This window comes from Macrobrachium rosenbergii, chromosome 44, assembly GCF_040412425.1.
Source record: "Macrobrachium rosenbergii isolate ZJJX-2024 chromosome 44, ASM4041242v1, whole genome shotgun sequence".
Taxonomy (NCBI): Eukaryota; Metazoa; Arthropoda; class Malacostraca; order Decapoda; family Palaemonidae; genus Macrobrachium; species Macrobrachium rosenbergii.
In genome coordinates, this window is record NC_089784.1 from 1,188,457 (window position 1) to 1,199,191 (window position 10,735).

The following is a 10,735-nucleotide window of genomic DNA, read 5'->3' on the forward strand; positions in this document are numbered from 1 at the left end:
TGTTTTTATCATCAATCATTTTTTAGTGATATATATTGTTTAATCTCACTCAAATATAGATTTTATAACGTTCATCATATGAATAATAAAAAATTCTTACGGGAAGAAGGCTTACATAACGGTATAATGAGGAAAATTGCAGTATTATTGTGACACAAAATAGCCCTCATAGAGCTTTTAATTTTTGGTAAGCCATGTAAACAAGATTTTTGTGGAAATAATATAATATAGTACAGTAAAATATAATATAACAACAAAAATTAAGCATGAATCATTCTATCTTGTGTGAGCACGTGAAAAATACTATATGAAACGCTACTAAGACAAGCGATTGAAACTGTCATAAATTTTTTTGTGACGTTGATACTCTAAAGTCTAAACCAACGATTTTGCTATTAAATGTTGTGTCATAGCATGAAATATTATTTTAAAAGTACAATTCAAAGCGAAAAGTGACCATTCACTGGATTCTCACGCTTTGTAACGAAGCTAACAACGCCTGTAAATAATCGTCCCCAGCTTATGTAACCTGCTTGGGAAATGCGTAAACTTTTTTGAGAAATGGCAAAGCAACTTATTGCTGGAGGCGATTCTCATCTTTAATATAACTTTCAACGTTTAACTATAAAAATACACTACAGTCTGAACATTAAGTTAAATATTCTCTTCAAAAAGTTTCATTATAAAGAGCCCGCGTTTTTTATAGAATAGCTGTGGACGAGAGTGAAAGTGAACGGCGGTAAAGTTTGACTATATAGGAACTGAGTCTGACAGATTGGTTGTATTTACAACACTACATGCATGAGAAAGTTTTTAAATGTTTTAAGTATATTTATTCAAAAAACTCATTTACAATAAAGAGGCTTTGTAAAATGAGACAAAATATAAAAGGAAGATGCTATGAATACGTGCGAGGTTGTGAAAAGTGAAATCAGAGAACAACATTGTGGGATTTGTCATTCTATGTAAAGGCTCTTGCAAATGGTGCTTGCCTTAACATACCATAAAAATGCTCCATCCTACGGACGCAAAAACGGCTGATATTTTTACTTGTCATTGCTTATATTCTCTCTCTCTCTCTCTCTCTCTCTCTCTCTCTCTCTCTCTCTCTCTCTCTCTCTCTCTCTCTATAACTGTATTGGCCATCAGTTAAACAAATTTTGTTTGAGCAAGAAATTTATAGCTGATAGGCCTAATCGTGATCGATAATTGTTGATTTCGTAAATAGTAAAGCATCACAATAAGAACAGTGTAGCATTTGTTCGATTGTTGATACGTGCTACATACAAATCAGAACTTTCCCAATAAAAAATAATGGCCAAATATCTAAAATATATCAGCATAATAAAAAATATCAGTATATGACAAAATATTTTGAACAATACCTTAGAAACGATTTCATCGTTTCGTTCTGTAGTTCACGTGGAAAATTTAAAAGAAAACGATACTCATATCATAATAGAAAATGATACCGGTTAAATACTAGCGCACACTATAAGTAGTCTCTAGTCGTCAACTTTTTATCAGTTAGACTGTTAGAGGTAGCTTTAGGCCAATATAAATGCTCTATCTCTGAGATCAGGCCACAGGTAAAACAAAAATGCATAAAACTTATTATGAATGATAGAAAGGGGGCCATCAGCATGGGGATAAAGATGAAACCAAAGTAATATAGCCAAATGATCGAATAAAATAATAATAATAATAATAATAATAATAATAATAATAATAATAATAATAATAATAATAATAATAATAAGTAAACTTAATTTCTTACATATAAAATGCTCTGAAAATTAAGCATTCGAATATTTTTCTTTCTTTTATATTAGAATTTCACATGACTGAAGAGGAATGGGGTACGTATAATGGCGATCTATTACACCACTGCCCCCGGGGGTAACGATACCCCCAAAAATTTGAGAACCACTGCTTTAGATAATAAGTACGCTTTCATTTCGCTTTTCCTTAGACTAAAAGCACGAAGCATCCAGAAGTGTTGCTTCTAACAGAAACCTGACAACAAAAAAGCTTGCCTTTTCAGACATTTGTATGTAAATGTTGATATGGTGACGTTATGTTCCTTATTCCACCATAGCTCAGGGACTATTGCCATACAAGAAAGAAGAAGAGACCCGATAGAAAAGGACGGAAGGTATGAAAGTGGAAATGACTCAGGCAAGATAAAGAACCGGTGTTTGTAGGTTAGCCGTTATCTACGGGTTATCAGTCTGTTTATTTCCGAAAGACTTGCTGAGATTACTTCAGTCGTCTTGGCGAGGTGACAGTGTCGTCGCTTTGAAAATTCACGTCTGAAAGTTCGTGTATTGATTGTTGTTTGCCGCTTGTTCTGTAAAGTGTAGAGGTCAATGGGACAGGCAACTTAATGCTTTTCCTAGCCTAGGCCCGTAGAAAGAAAGAAAAATGAAAAGAAAGGAGAAGAGTAGGCCTAAAACACGTTTTAGTTATAAAAGGATAATTGCCGTAGAACCGTCGCAACCAGGAAAAAAAAGGTTGGTGAGACATTCCTAAAAACGTAGAAGAAGAAGAAGAAGAAGAAGAAGAAGAAGAAGAAGAAGAAGAAGGACAATACTCCGTTAATTTTTTCTAAACAAATATAGATGAACTCAGCGTTGTATAGATATTACGGTTCCGGCGGCAAGTGAGCTTCGTGTGATGAGTGGAGATAAGTCTGTGTTTAGCACAATAGAACGTTGTGTATTAGTAAACAAATTGATAAACGTTGAGAATTCTGAGAATGCATCGATTGTGATAAATGTGAAAGCCTGGCAAGTGGATATTATTAGTTTTAAAATATTTGCAGAGTGCTAAGAGCAACGATTCGCAACTTTTAACCTCGTTTCTTGAAAAACTACGTCGCTAATACTTACTATATACTATATATATATATATATATATATATATATATATATATATATATATATATATATATATATATATATATATATATATATATATATATATATATAATATATATCATTATATATATAATGGTCAAAACCTATACCTTAGCTGCTGAGCTAAGGATAAAACATCTTGTGTAAGAAAAATTCCGCACCGTTAGTTGTTTCATACACTTACACTGAAGGCTCATCAGCACACGTTAACAACCATAAGAACCGTTCGCCTTTTTCACGCACGAATTCTTACTCTTCCTGAATTTTAAGGTTCCTTCCTTTCCGTTACATCTTTCATTCCAGATATCTGGCGCTATCTAGCACAGGTTTTCCTATTTTTGTCAGACTATCATCCACTATCCTTTCCACATGACCGCGCCATCTGAAAACACCCTGATCCATTCTTTTTTTCCTGCGTCTATGTATCTTATTGTTACTTATTACCATTTTACTTTTTCTTAAGGTTCGTTCCTTAACAATTATAGCTCATCTTAACAATATCAGTTTTTATTTCTCTCATTTGCATTCAGCATCTACACTTCATTTCCGTAAAGGAGAGTTGACCCAACACTCATTTCATTCACTTTCAGAAATGACACCTGCTCTTCTTAGTACACATGACACGTACAGGACGTGAAACACGTATAATTGAGGTGACAGGCTTAGAATTGATTGAGCGACTGAATTATCACAGGGAACAAAGCATAACTTAGTACATTCTCTAGTCTTCGCCCTTATAAGTAACAGATCACCAGTCATGTAAGATGTATGACTGCTTTGCGAAAGCACTCAAAATGATACACTGGATAGTAGGCCAGTGCTTTAAGTTGTAGGATTGCTTGATGGTCAGTGGTAAGTTTTGATTGCAACTATTTCATTCCCAATTAATTTCAGGACCTTGTATCAATTTAATGCATTGCACACAGAGCAGGAAAAAACAAGACTAAAGTTGTAGTATATCACACAAGTTTGTGAGATCCAAACGTAATTTGTAATGATCTCTTTCTAGTACTATGAGCGGTAGTTTGTGCTGACTTTGCAATATAATTGTGACGAATCATTCTCGAAACTACTAAACGCATTTGAGATGCCACAAAAAACGAAGTCTTATTATCTAGAAAAGTCAACTCGACTTCCTCAGAGCCACGAAAACGTTGCTGTTATCATGTTTTTGCCTTCGTGTCACAGACGGAAACACTGACTGTGACAAATACAAACATCTCACAGCTGTTTCCTGTAGCTACATCCAGTCTTTATTCATTATCGTTTAAGCATCAAACCTCCGTAATGAAATTTGATTTGGAATATGAATTTTAGATATGCTTGACAAAATATTTTAGAAATGCTTGACAGAGATTTCTTAAAGTGAGATATTTTCAGAACACTGATACTGGAAACTGCGCCATTCATATGAGATTTGAGGCTTGTCTCAATAACTTCTGAACGCGTTCATCTGAACATTATCAAAAAGTTTTTAAATCTGTTTGAAAATAATAAGAATAAATGGTATTATTTCAAGCCGGTCAAACTTAGCTGCTTCGTCCCGAGTTGCCTATAGATATAAACAAGATGACTGGGAGTTTTCTTATATGCCTTTGACAGACTACGAAAATTAAAGGTTGGTAAAAATCATTTGAAAACGAGAGAAGAACTTGGTCCAGTGATGTAATTCATTGATAAAATAATCACACAAAATAATGATGACTCCATACAATAAGCGTTGCAGAAAAATAAAATCCGCGTAAAAGTGGTCTGACTGAAAAAGGCGAGTAAATTTTGTTTATCAGCTTAGTAATTCCACCAGAAAAAATTAATTATACGTTTTTTTTACTATCAGTGCATCGAAATGACTAAACTGAACGAACGCAGAAAAGAAAAAACAGTGAATTCTCGTTTGAAGTGAGACAGAATACCTCACGCGAGTTTATATTCGTCTGAGAAAAAAAAAAATAAAAACAAAAAACTTCCTCGAGCAGAGAACATGCACAAAAAGGGGATACCCAGCGAATCCGCCTCGAAGTGGCATGTGAGGTTGGATGTCCCAATCCTGAATTCGACTCAAGAAGTACCCGCAGTTCGTTACGGAGTCAGGAAGGGACTTGTTTATGAGGCGGAAGTACCCGCAGTCCGTAACGAAGTCGGGAGGGGACTTGTATATGAGGCGGAAGTATCAGCGGAGGTTCTGGACTTCGAAGAACCGCGGAGCCCGAGAATTGTGGAAGTGAGCAATGAACTCGGAATTCCCATGGTAGGTCCATAAGTGAATACAGTTTTTGTGGCTTTTAAAGCATAACTTCACCGAGGGTGCATTGTCGCTGTGATTTTTCATGATATAATTTGTAATGCATGTCTGGCGCTTGTAATCACTAAATTGTTGCTTACACATATCTTTGGTTAAACCACAATGCGTCATGTTTCTCGAATACAGGATAATTCATATGATACATACATATATACATACATGCTGAAGGGCATCCCGTAAAATTTTAAGTATAATTTATCAGGTATTTATACCAGTTAATCAATCATTTCTGTGATACATAAATGCATATACACAAGGATGCTATGTAGAAATCTTTTAGTCAGCAACAAAATTTTGTTAGGTATCTATATTAGTCATATTTTAGTGATACAACACATAATGATACGTATGTCACATCCTTAAGGAAATCCTTTCAATAGAAGCTTTTCGCAAACAATAATTCATCATCTGGTTGTCATTTTCAGAAGTTCGCTTCGGTGGCTCATGCATTCGTATGTGTGCAAGTATAAAGATACGAATGAGTCGAATCCACTGATGCATATATGTGTATGTGTAGGTGTGTTTATGGTGTGTATTTGGTATAGGAAAGGGGTGATATTGGTTTATGAAATTGGATAGCCTTCCTTAAATTTTTCCCCCAGACGAAATGTAACGCAAATGTTTGTGTTGGACAACATCCGACGTTAAGTCTGACGAAAGGCAAATCAAATATATGCAGTAAGATGCATAAGTGCTGTTTTCTATTTCGTTCTATGATGAGTTCCTGAAAACACCGCCTAAAGTTGCAGGGCGTTGCATGGTAATGGGCGTTCCCTCTAAACAATACGCAACGAGTTTGCTGTACAGTCACATGGGCGTCGGAATAGAACAAGTAAAAAATGAGCCAAGGCTTCTTCGACCCAATCTAGTTTTCTGTACAGTGTGTAATGCTGTATGAGACTTTCAGTCACGACCCAAGAAACTCTCAGCCACAGCTCGGTGGTGGTCTGTGTTGTTGGTACCTATTGCGGTGCCAAACGTACAATTATGGCTAACTTTAACCTTAAATAAAATAAAAACTACTGAGGCCAGAGGGCTGCAATTTGGTATGTTTGATGATTGGAGGGTGGATAATCAACATAGCAATTTGCATTCCTTTAGCCTCAGTAGTTTTTAAGATCTGAAATTTCCATGGGCCGCGGCTGACAGTTTCATGAGCCATGGCTGAGAGTGTCATACAGCATTGTACGCTGTACAGAAAACTCGACTGCGCCGAAGAGGCTTCGGCACATTTTTTACTTGTTTCAGCTATGAGTTGTGATTGGTCGAGGGATTAAAGGATGAACCACTTTTTTTGGGGCTTGAAGTTTTAGGTACAGCGTGTATATATGGAAAGAAGCGTAGATTTTGTAAACAAATAGTTAAATAAATATTTAAGTTACAATACAAAGTCCATAGTATTTGCATAACCATTTGGTATATATATAATTCTTAAAATCTTAAAGTATGTCCACAACTGAAAATTATGTACAATAAATTATGCAGAAAAATGGTTCATTTATAATGGTGTATTCTTATTCAATCTCTAATCATTAAACACAAACTCGATGTCTTGCCTAGACATTGCGTGGCCATAAACACGATTAGAACGTTGTTAACCTTTTGAATTTCCTGAAATTTTCCACCAAATGTGCATTTGCTCTAACTTTCAAAGCCGCAAATCCCACTGATTTTCTTAGAACTTTCAACTAATACTGCTTCAATGCCTGCTTCACTTATAGCATTGTCTTGCCCCATGATTTTGCCTGTCACGCTGAATACGAAAGGATTTTTTTTTTTTTTCAATCAAAACTGAAACAAATATTCATCCATAATCATTCTTAGAATAAACAAGTGTTTAAGTATCACTAACGAGAAAATAGATCCTTATATATAATTTTAATAAGTGTTAGATGAAGATTATTTGAGATTTCCTTCTGCGTCTGCTATGTGTTGACTTTTGGGGACAGGAAATGAAAAAGGTCAGGCGTGTCCGGAGATCTGTATCCACACACACACACACACACACACACACACACACACACACATATATATATATATATATATATATATATATATATATATATATATATATATTTATACTGATTTTTTCCTAGTTACTACTAATAACAGACTTTCACTTTTACCTCACAGTACAAGATTGGCATTTTAGTTTGGTATTACTGTTAATAATCTTGAAACGTTATATCATATCGAAACTCAGTCAACGATCTTCCGTCCTCGGCAATGAAGGCATCTCCTACAAGCCTGGAGAGTGATTTAAGACTATCGCTAGAAACTGCTTACATTTATAACGATTTGGTTACTCCAAATGGCTTCCTTTCCTTTTTCCGTTACATTTTCCATTGGAGTGGTAAGTTTAGCTCCTTAGCTGAGATTTCGAAGTGTTTGTGCAAGTGTGTGTGTGTGTGTGTGTGTGTGTGTGTGTGTGTGCGCGCGCGTGTGTGTGTTTGTGTGTTGGAAGATAGCAGATAGTCCGTGGTTAGTCATTTGAGGATAATTTGACCATACAATAAAAGTTAAATATTATTATTATTATTATTATTATTATTATTATTATTATTATTATTATTATTATTATTATTAATTAGCATTTGGCTGCCGTAATATTTGACAGCAAAAGGTGTTGACCAGCTCTCTCTCTCTCTCTCTCTCTCTGGGTAGTGCTGCATTTAAAGGTCATTATCTTAAGCCTTATGGAGGTATCAAAGCAAATCCTTCCTTTTGGGTTGCTGAGAGAGAGAGAGAGAGAGAGAGAGAGAGAGAGAGAGAGAGAGAGAGAGAGAGAGAGAGAGAGAGAGAAGGCAGTTCCCCTTGTTAGTAACGAAGTGAATAAGTGATATAATTTGGATTAGTGGCCTGGGCGATCTTCTGACCCTGCCTGTGTTTATATCGTAAGGGTGGAATTCCTACAAATTCTAAAATAACTCTGACCTTTATAACGTCCTCAAGTATATTTCAGCGAGGAGCATCAAGATTATCGTAACCTGCGGACAGACGAAAATAATTAGAAAGGAAGAAGAAAATGAACGACTATGCTGGAAATTTATAGAAATTTGCCGCAAACAGTCTGAAAGGAAGTATAGGGCGAGAGAGACATTCCCACTGGGATTACGCGCAACTGATCGAACAGTTGAGTTCCACCTTCCCGTCCAGTATTGGGGGAACATGAGGCCTGGCGTATGACTTGGGCTAGGATTGAAGGAAAAAGGATGAGTAGCGAACGATAAGAGATAAATAGACTAATAGAGCGGAAGGGGTCATACTCGAACACACGGTCTTTAAAAAAAAAAAGTCCGTCTTGATCTACGGAATGGTTGCAGACGAAAGAAATAAAGATATGCATGAAGATTTGTAAAGAAAGGGGAAGAGGAACGCTAAGATAGACAACGAAGATACCGATGTTAAAGAAGAGACAATGAAGAGTAAATAAAAAGAGAAGATAAGATAGTGGAAAGGATAGATACAATTTAGACAATAAACAAAGTGTATGAAAAGATACGAGTACAAAGAACGCAGTGAGTAAATGAAAAAGTTTTTGAAAAAATGTTACGGGATCAACAATCATCAGAATACGAATAAGCAAAGAGAATAATACCCAGAAAAAGATTGATCGCCACAATTAACAAAATAGAGACTCTGTGGGGGAAGGCAGTAAGCAGAACAGAGACATGGTAAAAGGACGATAATAAACATCGTACAGAGAAGAAACGAGGAAAGATAATAATCGGAAGAAATATTACGTGACAAGTCATAACAAATGAACAAAAAAAGTTACGGTAGGCAATTTTCAAAATAAAGAAAATGTGTCAGGAAGACAATTCGCTGAATCAAGTTACCGAAATGGCAATAAAAAAAAAAAGTGATGTATCAGCAAAGACAGGAAGCATAAGAATAGAAAGAATAGATGAATGTTGTCAAATTGATCGAATATAAAAATTGTAGTATGAAATCAATGATGTCATAAGGAAAAAAATCGACGTCATAAGACGAGAGAATCTTTTTTTTTTTATTCAAAGATAAAATAAGATTTTTGATGAGATAGAAGATAACAAATGGTATGAGATATGAATGTAAAAGTTATCAAATATTAGCACAAAACTTTAGTGTCCTTGCAAAGCTCACATGGCCTTGTGGCGCAACGAATAACCCGTCTGGCTACGGATCAGAAGATTCCAGGTTCGAATCCTGGGAAGGTCGCGGGAGAAACGTTTTCGCTGTTTTACCGGCGCTAATTATTGTTTACACATTCCTGAAAAAAATCTGAGAGGGAAACGGTCAATTTACAATGGATTAAGGTGAAATCATCTGGACAGTAGATGCCATTTGAATCAGTTAATACTATGTTGCTATTTACTTTGAGAAATATAGAATTATATCCGTGAACTGATCATGACGAGAATAATTCAAATTCGTACCAATGACAGGTTGCAAACTTCCAAGGTTTGCTTTTTTTCACTGGATTGAAAAACTACAAGAAATGACTCTTGTGATTCGAATCATGGCAAGTTTTATATGTTAGTCTGTTTGACTCGTTTCACGAAAAGAATCCTGTTGGAATTTTCGTGAAACGAACCTGATCAGAACGCTTCATTTGAAGTATGACTGCGTGGAATGCCTTTAGTGATTCGACTTTTAATATATATATATATATATATATATATATATATATATATGTTTAACTTTTTTCCTTGAAACGAAAAAATGAATAACAAAATCTGGTTAAAAATTTGTCACTGTTTACAAAAAATCAAAAACTACAAAACAACCGTTGCGACCTTGCCAGGATTCGAACCTGGAATCTTCTGATCCGTAGTCAGACGCGTTATCCGTTGCGCCACAAGGCCGGTTGACGGAGACGGGTGATGTTAATATCTTATGGGCACAAGAGAGTGATATTTTAGATGCAGAATAGTTTACTTATAGTGGGGCAGACTATTAATTGTTTCTTACGAAACATAATTATTACTGTTCTATTCATCGTACATCGTGCAATAGTTTTATTCCATCTGTTCCTTGATTACATATTTTATATCCACTGCTTTCTGTAATTTATTCTTTCTCTGTTTATTGCCTAATCTGCAGCACATTTATTTGCCATCTTTTCTATGGAACATTTTATTTTATTAATTTTCTTCTCTGTAACATATTTCTATTCTGTATTTTGTTTCTCTAACTATTGTAATATTTATGATATTAGTTTTCCCTCTCTGCAAAATACATTCATTTTTGTTAATTATCTTCTGTGTACCACAATCGTATTTTATTTGTTTATCCTATATACTAAATTTTACACTATTAATTTTCTTATGCGTAATAAATTCATATTCTATTTACTTTCTTCTCCGTCACATAATTTTATTCTATGCCTTGTCATCGTCACTGTATTGGCGCTCTCCATAACATATTTCTAAATTTATTTATTGTCTTCCCAGTAGCTCAATGATATTCTATCGATGCTTCCTCTGATACGCATTTTTGTTCTGTTGATTTTTTTTATGACAAATTTTCCTTC

The 10,735-nt window shown here is 35.1% G+C and overlaps 1 non-coding gene across 1 annotated transcript; it reads right to left on the reverse strand.

Moving 5' to 3' along the window:
- Positions 1 to 9,994: 9,994 nt before the first annotated feature.
- TRNAR-ACG (transfer RNA arginine (anticodon ACG)) lies at positions 9,995 to 10,067 on the reverse strand. The gene has a single exon. It is a non-coding gene; the product is annotated as a tRNA-Arg (tRNA).
- Positions 10,068 to 10,735: the final 668 nt, after the last annotated feature.